The sequence below is a fragment of the Microcaecilia unicolor genome, chromosome 1 (genome assembly GCF_901765095.1).
Source record: "Microcaecilia unicolor chromosome 1, aMicUni1.1, whole genome shotgun sequence".
Classification (NCBI taxonomy): domain Eukaryota; kingdom Metazoa; phylum Chordata; class Amphibia; order Gymnophiona; family Siphonopidae; genus Microcaecilia; species Microcaecilia unicolor.
Window position 1 is genome coordinate 538,488,344 of NC_044031.1, and position 15,137 is coordinate 538,503,480.

Genomic DNA, 15,137 nt, shown 5'->3' on the forward strand with positions numbered 1-15,137 from the left:
TAGACCCATATATTCAATGCCAGACCTAATCTGGACACCCACATTAAATATCTAAGTCATGTGTGATCTCTGGCAGTTATCTGGGTGCCAGATGATATTCAGACTAAATGAATAAATTTAGGATAGCCCTTTTGTTGTCCTAACTTTATCTGGTCACTTACCCAGTAAGTGGACTTAAATTTCTGTGCAAGTCCTTGCTGTGCCCCGACTAAATTCTCGGACCACCCCAGCTCTAACGAGATATTCTGTAGCACTATCCCATTAAATGCTGTGGAATATCAGTTACACAGCCATCCGGGGTGATTTAATTGTTTTCAATATGTACCCTAAGTGTTTCGACCCATACTGCACCAAAACTCCACCTCTAATATGCCAACAGGATGAAGCAACAAAAAAAAAAAAGTTAACGTCCTAGAGGTTTTTGCTGTTTTCTTAGCAACCACTTAGAATTTCAAAGTGAAATTTTATAGTTTTATTTGCTGTTACTATCTATATTTATGTGCTGAGTGGAATGAGACTATCTTTAAATATGGTCAATTTACAGACTTTTTAGCATGACCACCCAGTGATTTTTTCACGTTCAAAAATGTTTGACCATAAAATTACCATTATTTGGAAAAAAAAAACCAGAGGTACCAGCTTACTGTTAATGATGTCACAGTGACATTGACTTTTGCCTAGGGAGTAATGTTGGAGGCCTATCATGAGCTTCACCCAAAGCAGCAAACAATTGCCAAACTCAAGGAAGCATTGCACAGGGACCAATCAACAAAGCTCTTAAGACTGAAGGCCTGGGTTAAAGCTGAGGGTGGGCACTTAGAGCATTCACAGTGACTGCGAAATTCTGACACATATCATTTGAATGGCATTATTTTACTGTGTTTTAGCTTGAACATTTTTAACACACAAAAATCACTAGGTAGTAACGTTAAATGTCAAGTAACATCAACATAGTTTAAGATAATTAAGGGGTCTGTTTACAAAGCAGCTCAAGTGCCGACACAGTCCATTCAAGGTGAATGGGCCGTGTCGGCACTAGCACATGGACAGCCACTAGCGCTACTTAGTGAACCAGAGCATAAATGTTGTTTAATATTAGTAAACCAGAATAAATGTTGCTTAATAGTAATACATAAGTATGATGATGAAAAGTACATAAAATTTCTCGTTGACGTTCAAAGTGGTTGCTGAGGAAATGGCAAAAAACTCTAGGGGGTTACTTTTTTTTTTTTTGCCTCACCTTGTACATACGGGTCACATAACACTGCATGCCTTCTTTTCATCATGTGTATATTTTTGCACATAACCTCGGAAGTAGTCATATAAAACAGAGTATGAACATGAAAAATGTATACAAAATTATTTCCATAGGTGATATGAGTTGTCTGCACCTACTTTTTATGCTTATGTCCAGCAGGCAATTTTATGAGAGTACTTCAGTGTGCAAAATGCAGTTCCAGACTCTCAAGTGCCTTATAAAATTACTTCCACTCTGACGAGAAAATTATAGAGAGGGAGAGAGATCAGAACTGATTTGTGCAAGTTGAGATCACAGATGAGGCAATTTTCAAATAACAAGGTATTTGCAAAGTTTGTGGATCCAAGATCAAGACAAGCTATATGTCTCCTTTCCCTTTGTGAACTGCTTAGATAAAAAGCACCATGGAGATTCATACCTGTGCTTTCTGTGGATGCATTTTCTGTTCCAAGCAATTTAAGTAGATTCAAAAATGCAAAACTATGTGCACTATAGCATTCTCTGGCAACCTCTTGAGAACTTCGCACAAAGTAGGAAAAGCTATGTGCAATATGGAACAACATGTATAGTTGTACTGTACATGATGTGAGGCTGAGCAGTTTAAAAATGTGCAATTCACATGGGTAAATATGGATTGTCCTGTGTAAAATCTGGGATTAGTGCTTTCCAATGCGGGACTTTCCAACATGCTAAGCCCAGTTTTTTCACTGAATATGTTCAAGGCTTTTTTTATTTTATTTGCAGGTTGTGTGCTAACGTTTGCATTAGCACGCCGTCCCTGCAAAAAATTAACTTGGGAGCACATACTGCCTCCTATTAAGAGAGCACTAAGGTCTCCCATATTAACCCAGCATTATTCACTTAGTTCTAATTCTAATGGACTAACTAGATAACACTTCCATGCCCATTCTCTGCCCATGACATGCCCCTCCGAAAAATATAAAAAAAAAATAGCTAACACATGGCTTACCGCATGCTAATATCACAAAACACTTTAACACATTTTGCAGTAGCCTGTTGGTGCACACGTGGAGGGGCATAATTGAACAAAAACGTCTATCTCCATGGGCGTTTATCTCCGAGAACGGGTCCGTGAAGGGGCAGACCAAACCGTATTTTCGAAAAAAATAGACGTCCATGTTTTATTCGACAATTTGTGAGCTGGGCGTTTTTGTTTTTCAGTGATAATGGAAAATGAAAGCGCCCAGCTCAAAAACGAATAAATCCAAGGCATTTGTTCGTGGGAGGGGCCAGGATTCGTAGTGCACTGGTCCCCCTCACATGCCAGGACACCAACCGGGCACCCTAGGGGGCACTTTTACAAAAAAAAAAAAAAAAGGTAAAAGAGCTCCCAGGTGCATAGCACCCTTCCCTTGTGTGTTGAGCCCCCCAAATCCCCCTCAAAACCCACTGCCCACAAGTCTACACCATTACTATAGCCCTAAGGGGCAAAGGGGGGGCACCTACATGTGGGTACAGTGGGTTTGGGGGGTTGGACAACTAATAAGCATTAAGCAGCACAATTGTAACAGGTAGGGGGGGGATGGGCCTGGGTCCACCTGCCTGAAGTCCACTGCACCCCCTAACAACTGCTCCAGGGACCTTCATACTGCTGCCAGGGAGGTGGGTATGACATTTGATGGTGAAAATAAAAAGTTGTGAAACATAATTGTTTGTGGTGGGAGGGGGTTAGTGACCACTGGGGGAGTCAGGGGAGGTCATCCCTGATTCCCTCTGGGGGTAATCTGGTCATTTAGGGCACCTTTTGGGCCTTATTTGTGAAAAAACAGGGTCCAGGAAAAGTGCCCTAAATTCTAGCTACAAATGCATACTTTTTTTCCATTATCGGCGAAAGGCGCCCATCTCTGTTCGGGTGATAACCACGCCCCAGTCCCGCCTTCACCACGCCTCCGACACGCTCCCGTCAACTTTGTACGCTTCCGCGATGGAGTGCAGTTGAAAACGTCCAAAATCGCCTTTCCATTATACCGATTTATTCGTTTTTGTGAGATAAACGTCTATCTCCCGATTTGGGTCAAAATCTAGGCGTTTTTCTCTTTCAATTATAAGGTGGATAGTAACATACATAGTAGATGACGGCAGAAAAATACCTGCATGGTCCATCCAGTCTGCCCAACAAGATAAACTCATATGTGCTACTTTTTGTGTATATCTTACCTTGATTTGTACCTGTCCTTTTCAGGGCACAGACCATATAAGTCTGCCCAGCACTATCCCTGCCTCCCAACCACCAGCCCTGCCTCCCACCACCGGTTCTGGCACAGACCATATAAGTCTGTCCAGCACTTTCCCCGCCTCCCAACCACCAGTCCCACCTCCCACCACCGATTCTGGCACAGACCGTATAAGTCTACATGTTAAGCCCCGGATTCTATATAGTGCACCTAGAGAGACGCGCTGAAATCCAAGGGTATTCTGTAACAGCTTGCATAACTTAATTGGCTTAACAAGCTAAACAGTATTGGTAACAGCTCTTAACAAGCAATAATGAGCACTAATTGGCAATAATTAAGGTGAACTGGTTGATTTTCAGAAATATTTTGATAAAGTTCCTCATGAGAGACTTTCTGGGAAAATTAAAAAGTCATGGGATAGAAGGCAAGGTTCTGGTGTGGATTATGAATTGGTTATTGGACAGAAAGCAGAGGGTAGGGTTAAATGGTTATTTCTCTCAATGGAGAAGGGTGAACAGTGGAGTGCCGCAGGGATCTGTACTTGGACCGGTGCTATTTCACATATTTATAAATAATATGGAAATTGGAACGACGAGCGAGGTGATCAAATTGCAGATGATACAAAACTATTCAAGGTTGTTAAAACACATGTGGACTGTGAAATAATGCAGGAAGACATTAGGAAATTGGAAGACTGGGCATCCAAATGGCAGATGAAATTTAATGTGGGCAAGTGCAAGGTGATGCACATTGCAAAGAATAATTTGAATCATAGTAACCTGATGCTAGGGTCCACCTTGGGGGTCAACACTCAAGAAAAAGATCTGGGTGTCATTGTAGATAATATGCTGACATCTTCTGCTCAATGTGCAGTGGCGGCCAAAAAAGCAAACAGGATGCTAGGAATTATTAGGAAAGGGATGGTGAATAAGACCAAAAATATTATAATGCCTTTGTATTGCTCCATGGTGCGTCCGCACCTTGAGTATTGCCTTCAGTTCTGGTTGCGTGTCTCAGAAAAGATATAGCAGAATTAGAAAAGGTTCAAAGAAGAGCGACCAAAATGATAAAGGGGTTGGAACTCCTCTCGTATGAGGAAAGGCTAAAGAGATTAGGGTTCTTCAGCTTGGAAAAGAGAGGGATGAAGGGAGATATGATTGAGGTCTACAAAATGCTGAGTGGTGTAGAATGAGTAGAAGTAAATCATTTTTTATTCCAAAAGTACAAAGACTAGGGGACATTCGATGGAATTACATGAAAATGCTTAAACAAATAGGAGGAAATATTTTTTCACTCAACATATAGTTAAGCTCTGGAACGTTTTGTCGGAGAATGTGGTAACAGCGGTTAGTGTTTCTGGGTTTAAAAAAGGTCTGGACAAATTCCTGGAGGAAAAATCCATAGTCTGCTACTGAGACAGACATGGGAAGCAACTGCTTGCCCTGGGTTGATACCAACCTCTGCAACAGGGTGGACACCCTAGAGGGTGTGAATGACACGAGGAAGGACCTAGCGAAGCTGGAAGAATGAACCGATATTTGGCAACTAAGGTTTAATCCCAAAAAATGCAGGGTCATGCACTTGGGTCGCAAGAATCTGAGGGAACGGTACAGTATAAGGGGTGAAGTGCTTCAGTGTATGAAGGAAGAGCGGGACTTGGGGGTGATTGTGTCTGATGACCTTGAAGCTTCCAAACAGATAGAAAAAGCGACGGTCAAAGCCAGAAGGATGCTTGGATGCATAAAGAGAGGCATGACCAGCAGGAAAAAGGAGGTGATAGTGCCATTGTATAAGTCTCTAGTGAGGCTCCATTTGGAGTACTGCGTGCAGTTCTGGAGACCGCACCTACGGAAAGATTGATGGAGGATGGAGTTGGTCCAGAGGGCGGCTACAAAATTAGTAAGTGGTCTTCAATGCAAAAATTATGGGGACAGGATTATGAACCTCAACATAGTACATAAGTATTGCCATACTGGGACAGATCAAAGGTCCATCAAGCCCAGCATCCTATTTCCAACAGTGGCCGATCCAGGTCACAAATACCTGGTAAGATCCCAAAAAAGTAGAAAACATTTTATACTGCTTATCTCAGAAATAGTGGATTTTCCCCAAGTCCATTTAATGATGGTCTATGGACTTTTCCTTTAGGAAGCCATCCAAACCTTTTTTAAACTCCACTAAGCTAACCGCCTTTATCACATTCTCTGGCAACAAATTCCAGATTTTAATTACACATTGAGTGAAGAAAAATTCTCTCTGATTCATTTTAAATTTACTACTTTGTAGATTCATCGCATGCCCCCTAGTCCTAGTGTTTTTGGAAAGCATAAACAGACATTTCACGTCTACCCGTTCCACTCCACTCATTATTTTATAGACCTCTATCATATCTCCCCTCAGCCGCGATTTAATGACTTTGAATAACTTTGTGTCATCAACAAATTTAATTACCTCACTAGTTACTCGCATCTCTAGGTCATTTATAAATATGTTAAAAAGCATCGGTCCCAGCAGAGACCCCTGGGGAACCCCAGTAACTACCCTTCTCCATTGAGAATACTGACCGTTTAACCCTACTCTCTGTTTTCTTTCTTTTAACCAGTTTTTAATCCACAATAGGACACTACCTCCTATCCCATCAATTTCCAATTTTCTCTGGAGTCTTTCATGAGGTACTTTGTCAAACGCCTTCTGAAATTCCTGATACATAATATAGACTGGCTCCCCTTTATCCACATGTTTGTTCACCCCTTCAAAGAAATGTATTAGATTGGTGAGGCAAGATTTCCCTTCACTAAATCCATGTTGCTTTGTCTCATTAATCCATGCTTTTGAATATGCTCTGTAATTTTGTTCTTTTTAATAGTCTCTACCATTTTGCCCAGCACCGACGTCAGACTCACTGGTCTATAATTTCCCAGATCTCCTCTGGAAACCTTTTTTTTTAAATCGGTGTTTCATTGGCCACATGTATACGTTGGAAGAGAGGATGGAGAGAGGAGACATGATAGAGATGTTTAAATATCTCAAGGGCATTTATGTACAGGAAGAGGGCCTTTTTCAACTGAAGGAGAGCTCTGGAATGAGGGGGCATATGACGAAGTTAAGAGGGAATAGGCTTAGGAGTAATCTAAGGAAGTACTATTTCACAGAAAGGGTGGTGGAGGCATGGGATGGTCTGGTGGAGGTTGTGGAGTCGAGGACTGTTCCAGAATTTAGAAAGGCACGGGATAAGCATGTGGGATCACTTAGGAAAAGGAAGAGTTAGGGGTTACAGAGGATGGGGAGACTGGATGGGTCATATGGCCTTTATCTGCCGTAATGTTTCTATGTGGGAAAGTACTGCATTAAAACATGTTAAGCCCATTTTCAAACACAGCTTAGTTAAAGAACCCCTTAGATTGTAAGCACTCTAGGGACAAGAAAATACCGATTGTAATTGCATGTAACTCACCTTCAGCTACTACTGAAAAGATATGAGCTAAATCTAAAGAAGTAAATAAATTCAAAATTCCTTTGAAATGACACAGAGGTAGTATAGGAGTTTATTCTCCTCAAGTCCTCCAAACCAGGTAATAAATTCACTCTAGTGTAAGTAAAACCACCAAATTCATACAGAGCTTTAGACTTCTGTTATCTGATCCTTTTTCTTCATATTGTGCATCATTTCTACAAATACACCCACACATACAAGCAGAAGGCTTTGTGCAAAAGCAATTTTCCCAGCCATAATGAGATGAATATTTCACAAAGGATTTGCTGCACAGTCATACAGTAATTAAGCATACCGTATGCAGGTAAATGCACAATAAGCATGTTTAATTAAAAAGGGAGATGTAGGTTTGAATATCAATTGTGTCAGATTCGATTGTTACAGTTCAAGATACAGGAATCTACTTTTCCTCTTTTATCTTTCAAGAGTGCATCTTCAGTTCTCAATCCCATGTGTGATAATGCTTCCCATGTGTAACAAAAAATGTCGATGTACAAGAGGCAGTCCTATGAAAAATCAGAAAACCTGCAAAAATGCACGCAGGACAGGAGGGCAAAAATTGTCAGCACACAGCAGCCTAAGCCAGTGTATATGGAAACAATGACATGATTGTTTACTGGCTGCCTTAATGATATTCACTTTCTCCTAATGGCAATGTGGAAAATGTGAGGGCCAGATGTTTAGCCTAAAGTGCAGATGCAAGGAACAGCAGAAAGTCTATAGAAAGGAATTTATACTGACACTAAAATATAGTGTAACTCTCCAGAAATTTGAAAAAAAAAAAAATAGAAAAGAAAAGCGTTCCATGTCAGTAGTTTAATTTCCATATTTTTATAACAATTCAGCAGCAAATTTACATATTTTCTGGAATCTGCAGATATTAAATGCAGTAAAACACTGCAGGCATTATTAGACAGTGGATATAACCCATTACTTATGGTTCAATTAGCAATGTAAAAGTGACCTGGAGTGTTCTGATGACCTGCTAATGGATTTAAATGCTTTCAAATATTAATGCTGGTTTTTGAAAGATGAAACCCAAACCCATTATTCCTGGAACAACCATAGTCTGGAAAGCTGGCAATGGTTGTGCATTATGTGGAAAGGCTCATGGTTAATTAAATGAATACCTAGCATTACACTATTCACTGCAGTAAGGCCAAATTATTTCTCATTGATTTTTACATTCTGTGCCCGTGATTCAATTTACTTCTGCAATTTGTGCTCTAGTGTCAATAAAAGAGAAGTGCTGGAAAGATGAAAGCATCACTGAATGATGAAATGCATTAAAAAATTGAAGATTTCTTGCATTCCCTAATAAAATAGCATTGATAGACTGTACTTTGTTATGTATTATTAATATTACTTTTCTCTCCTGCTTCCATTTCCCCTACACTTCCTTTTTATTTGCAGGAAAGGAGTGTTATGATTTAGACTAGTAGGGGAGGGGGTCAGAGGGAGAAAAGCAGCACCTAAAGTGGGTGTCTTCTCCTAATCACAAAAGCTTTCATCTATAACATTGCTGAGTCATATAGATGAATGAATGAGCGCTTTCTATTTTTTAATTTATTTTTTTTACATTTGTACCCCACACTGTCCCACTCATGGCAGGCTCAATGTGGCTTACATGGGGCAATGGAGGGTTAAGTGACTTGCCCAGAGTCACAAGGAGCTGCCTGTGCCTGAAGTGGGAATTGAACTCAGTTCCTCAGGACCAAAGTCCACCACCCTAACCACTAGGTACCTCCTTTACCTGCTGAATGCTGAAGTCTAAAGGGTCCTTTTACTATGCCGCATAAGTGTCTATGCAGGCCCAATGCATACCAATTTGGAGATACCGCCCAGCTACCATGTGGCTCTTGCGGTAATTTCATTTTTGGCGTGTGTCCGATACGTGCATCTGAAAAATAATTTTTGTTTTCTGGCACGCGTCTGCTACGTGCGCCAAGTGTCATTTGATCCACTTAGGTCATTACTGATCAGTTACTATATGAGACTTTACCGCTAGGTCAATGGCTGGCAGCAAGGTCTCAGACCCAAAATGGACACGTGTCAATTTTTATTTTGCCGCATGTCCATTTTCGGCAAAAATAAAAAACAAAGGCATTTTTGCAGGCATGCTGAGAAATGGATCTGCGCATGCCCAAAACACGCACCTACATTACCACAGGCCATTTTTCAGCGCACCTTAGTAAAAGGACCCAAAATGTTGCTGCCTAGTGACTTTTATCAAGTACCAGGTTGTTATCATTTGAGTTTGGTGGTAAAGCTGCCAGAATAGCCTGGAGTCCTTCCTGCCACTTTAAAATGGAAATACATCCTCGATGGTAAAGTTTCCATTCTTAAGGGGAGGATGGAGGGAGGAGTTCTTAGATCATAGAGAGGGGAGAGGGAGAAGATTCCCTTGACAGCTCTATGCCATTGTGCCTGCTGGAAGGAGTGCCCTGGAAATTGGGGTATTTTCTTATTAAACACGAAACATTCACAGTCATCAATTCACAACACAAATAACTCACAACACAAATAATTGTGGTACAACAAAGGCTGCAGCTTTATTAACAAAGTTACCATAACTGAACAATTCAATTATTTCACCCTTTTCCAGTCTAATATAACATGTGCAATCAAACATCCAACTACAGGGTGAAGCAAAAAAAAAAGTAGCCCCCTAGAGTTTTTTTGCAATTTTCTCAGCATCCCCTTTGAATTTCAACAAATATTTTATGTACTTACTAATCTTCATACTTACATATTATTATCTATCTCATGGATATACTGAAAATCTGACTTGCTGGGATGCCTCCAGGACCAGGTTTGGAAACCACTGCCGTTCTCATGTGCAACTTTTTGGAAAGCCCCGATACGCCCAAGACCATGCCCCCTTTTGAGTTACGTGCTAGTAGGGTTAGGTGCCATGCCTTATAAAATAGCACACAGCCAGAAGTGCGTGTGAATCTTAAGTGGTGCCAATTAACTTCAATAATTGGTTGTACCCAGTTATTGGTAGTTAAGGGCTCGAATGCATTACCAAAAGCCTTGAAAACTACGAACAACCACCTAAACTTCCGGAAAACACTAAAAACTAACCTGTTTAAAAAGGCATATCCAACATAAATGCCTGATCTTTGCAACACAACAAACCTAAAGAACGTAATGGTCATAACACAACTCTTCCGTCGTACGATTCCCTAGTGTGGCTGTGCCACATGAACTTTATCTTACCACAGCATCACTTTGTATTTGTTTACACCGGAGTCTGTAATGCCTCTCTGGTACTATTTAAACCACATTGAGCCTACAAATAGGTGGGAAAATGTGGGATATAAATCTAACAAATAAATAAATAATTAATTATTATTAAACATTTAGAGCCCTGTTTACTAAGCCGTGCTAGAGGCACGTTATCATTTTTAGCATGTGCTAAGCATTGGTGCTTGCTAACCATGTAGATGCCCATAATATTCCTATGGGCATCTACATGGTTAGCACATGCTAATTGTTAGCATACGCTAAAAACGCTAGCGCACCTTAGTAAGCAGGACCCTTTATTATCTTAAGCTACTTTGATGTTACTGACATTTTAGCTTTACTACCTAGCGAGCAAAAACACAATAAAATAACATCATTCAAACCATGTGTAAGAATTTTGCAGTCACTCTAATAAATATTCTTCCAGTTCTTGTGATCTTATGCAGCTACTATCACCTTTGCTTTGAAACCTTGTTTATGCAGTGGCTGGATTATCATTTTGTCCACTACCAACACCTTGCCCATGATTGCCATTCCTATCCAAAATGCTTTTAAAAGAAATTATCTGTAAATTATTATACAATGAAATAAAATTTTGCAAATTCAAATTATTGTTTACAAAAGCCTACATCACTGTGACATCATTAACTGTAAGCTAATATCCTGGTTTTTTTTTTTTTTTTTCAAATAGTGGTAGTTTTACAGTGCATTTTTGAACACATGAAAATCACTGGGTGGTCACGCTAAAAAGTCTGCAACTTCACCATGTTTAAAGATGACATCATTCCACTCTCACATAAATGTAGATAGTAACAACAAATAAAGCTTTTGAAATTCCAAGCGGTTGCTGAGAAAACTGCAAAAAACTCTAGGGGGTTACTTTTTTTTGCCTCACCCTGTAGATGATATTTTCCTAATCTTTTACAAATTTCACATCAACATTCTAAGCTATCCCAGACTCCTGTGGTGACGCCAAGTAGTTCAGATCAAAGGCCATTCATTTACTAGATGACTTTTGCAGGTCTCCTGCAGTAACATCCAAAAACTAGGCCATCCATGTTCAGTATTTCCAATCTAATTTTTATTTGACTGGAACTCTAAAAGGCTCACATTCCCCAACTGCCAAAAGTTTCAAATTTCAAGTTTATAAAAAAATGTTCTAGCCCATCCAACAGTGAAATTACCTGGCCATTTTACAATCTAAAAATAGAAAAGGTTTGAATAAAATAAAAAACTATAACAAACTGGATACAATAGAATAATGGGAAGATCTACAATTTAAAATAGGAAAGAAGGGGAGAAGGTAAAGAGAAGAGGGTAAAGGGAGTCTGGCAACCAGGCAACTGAAACCAAAAATTGGAAAAATTAAGAGAAGGCATCCTTAAAAAGAAAGGTTTTTAGCTCTGCTTTAAAAAGGGGCAATGAAGTAATCTGCTTGAGATAGGGTAATTTAAGGTCTTGGACTGAAAATGTGTGTCTGCTCTGTTCATGAGTTATTTCTCTAGGGGAGGGTATAGTAAGCTGCAACAAACCCCCTCCCTCAAACCATTATGAATAATTACAAAACCAGAACAGGGGCAGGAATACCTCCTTCCTCACTAAATTCAAAGTCAAACAAAAGCCCGTGAATACAACTTCATCAATCAACCACCCCCTCCTTTCTAATTCAACTTAAGAAGTTTGTCTGGATATTTCTGACATGCAGCTCTATATCAGGCAGCCCCAGCTACTCTGGGACTTTATTATTATTATTATTATTATTATTACTATTATCATACATGGCACATAACTCAAAGATTTTTCTGGTGTCTCTAGAGAATTTGAGCTTCATCCAGAAGCTTAGGAATTTTTCAGGTATCTTTGTAAAATGTATTTTGAACCAAGTAAAACTGTTTTCTGTAAGTCCACTGATGTAAATCTGAAAATTCAAGGTTTTATAGAGATGTGTCCAGCCTTGGTGTAATGCTATCTAAGGCTCTTACAATAGGGACAACCCAACATGATTTGTTCTAGAGTCTTGTCATTTCTATTGTCAGATCTTGATATTTTGTTAATTTTTCCAATTCTTTGTCTTTAATTCTTGCATCTCCTGGTACTGCAATGTCAACGAAAATCATAGTATTGTTTTCAATTACATTGAGATCAGGTGTGTGTTATGTTCCAAACGTCTGTCTGTTTGTATTGAAAAGTCCGATAAAATCTTGACTTTTCATTTTCTATGACTTTTTCTACACTGTGAATTATACCAGTATTTATTCACTCTAGAGCTGTACTTCTTTTTCAAGCTTCAGTGGATCATTGTGGTTACCTGTTGAGATTTTGTTTGTAGTCAGTTTGGGCAATTTTGTTACATCCACCAACAAGTAGTCAATGGTTTCATCTTTTCTATTACATATTCTATATGTGCTATTAGTCAAAATATTATCATTATTATTGATTATGATCATTATGATTACTGTTTATTTGCTATGCCACCTAATTTAGGAACAAGTCCAAGCAGTGTACAATATATTAAATCAGTTTTAATGGTAGAAAAGAACCCAATTTAGGGGCCCTTTTACTAAGCTGTGTAGGCACCAGTGTACGCCCAATGCGTGCCAATTTGGAACTACTGCCCGGCTACCATGTGGCATGGGCAGTAATTTCATTTTTTATGGACATCCAGTATGCATGCTGGAAAATATATTTTATTTTCCAGCAAGTGGCACTAACCGGGCGGTAATCAGCATTGTACGTATGCTGACGATTACCACCCAGTTAATGCGTGAGACCTTACCACTAAGTAAATGGGTGGCAGTAAGGTCTGAGGCCCAAAATCAACATGCGCCAATTTTCATTTTGCTGCATGTCCATTTTTGGCCAAAAAAAGGCCTTTTTTGCAGGCACACTTAAAAATGGACCTGTGCTTGTCCAATACACGTGTCTACCACAGCACAGGCCATTTTTCTGTGCACCTTAGTAAAAGGACCCCTAAAACAGGAAAGATACATTCTTAACATATAAAGTAAAGAAATAGGGTATTAAAGTAATGGTGTCTGCATATGGCTTCCATCTTCCAGCGTCATCCACTGCGAAACTAAAAATAAACTATTAAAAACATGGGAAAACAAATTTCTGGAAAGGAAAGGTGATGGAATTTGATATACTTCACTCATAGTACCAATGGTAAATTCTTCCAATAAAATGGTGCTAAAAAAAAATTTAAAAAAAGCATAGTGCTGAGTGGATTCCCAACATACTTGAGATAGGGAAGATAATACCAGTCTGTGATCATTTAATGATTGAAGAACATGAGCTGGAACATAAGGGATGGTAAGGGGGCTAAATAGTTGGGAAGGCTGCCACGAAGAGCTTTATATATTAATATCATTATTTTAAACTGAATACGTGTAGCAACAGGAAACCAATGTAGTTGAAGCAGCAAGGGGGAAACGTGATTTCAACATTTTGCATTACAAAGTAAGCATGTAGCAGTATTTTGTATGGGTTGTAATCTCTTAAAGTCAATTTGTGTTACACCTGCATAAATGGCATTGCAATAATCAAGTTACAGTCCCACAAAAGCCTGATAAAGAGTGAGGAGAGTATCTTTCTCCACAAAAGAACGGACTGACCTAAGTCTACAGAATGCAGAGAAACCTGATCGTAAAACTTCAGAGATTTGTTGAGTGAACGTAAGGTGTGTGTCAATAATTAGTTACACAAAGATATATAAAAGAATCTACCACAGGAGTTGGTTCACCAAAAAGGATGGGAACTGTTGCTGGTTCCTGAACATTTTTAGTAATCCAGTTTATAATAGTTTTGTCTGGATTCAGTATTAGATGATGATTCTTAAAGCAAATGGCAACTTCATCCAGACAAGTGTGCACCTTTAGGTCTATAGCAGCAGTGCCTGTGTAGTCTCCGTGTACAAGGAGAATGTCATCTGCATAATAATAAATTGATATTCCATAAGATTATATCACAGCTGCCAATAGACTGAGAACAATGTTAAACACAGGGACAGAATGGAGCCCTGAGTTACTCCAAATTTTAATGTGGAAAGAGGAGGTCTTGTTACAGCAAAGGTGTGATTTTCTAAAAAAAAAAAACGATGAAAAAACAATCAAAAAATATGATGACATTAACAAAAGATGATAACTGTTGCAGGAGCAGTGATTGATTGACCAGATCAAAGGTTGCTGATAAATCAAGAGATATTAATAGTGCAATGGAACCTTGATGTAGTTTCCTATATTTTTCTCTGAGAAGAGTGCTGTAGCCAGATTGACAAGGATGTAGCACATGTAGAGACTCCATATGAGATAGAAGTTGGAGAAAAAACATAGAGTAAAATTTTTTTTATGTATATTAGAAGCAAGAAGCCAATAAAAGAATTAATTGAACTGCCAGATGACTGAGGGATTAAATGGGTACAAAGCAAAGATAAGGCTATAGTGGAGAGATTAAATAAATGTTTTGCTTCAGTTTTCACTGAGGAAGATGTGGGAGAGATACCAGTACCAGAAATGGTATTCTGTGCAGATGAATCAGAGAAACTGAAACAAATCTCTGTAAACTTGGAGAATGTAATAGGGCAATTTGACAAATTGAAGAGTAGCAAATTGCCTGGACCAGAAGGTGTGCATCCCAGGGTATTGATAGAATTGAAAATGAACTTGTAGAGCTATTGTTTGGAATAGCTGCAAAGGTCAACAATTTACATCAGGCATGGATGCTGTTCAAAAATACCATCCTGGAAGCCCAGGCCAAATATATTCCATGCATTAAAAAAGGAGGAAGGAAGACCAAATGACAGCCAGCATGGTTAAAAAGTGAGGTGAAGGAAGCTCTTAGAGCTAAAAGAAAATCCTTCAGAAAATGGAAGAAGGAACCAACTGAAAATGATAACAAACAGCATACGGGTTGTTAAGTCAAATACAAAGAGCAGATAAGGAAG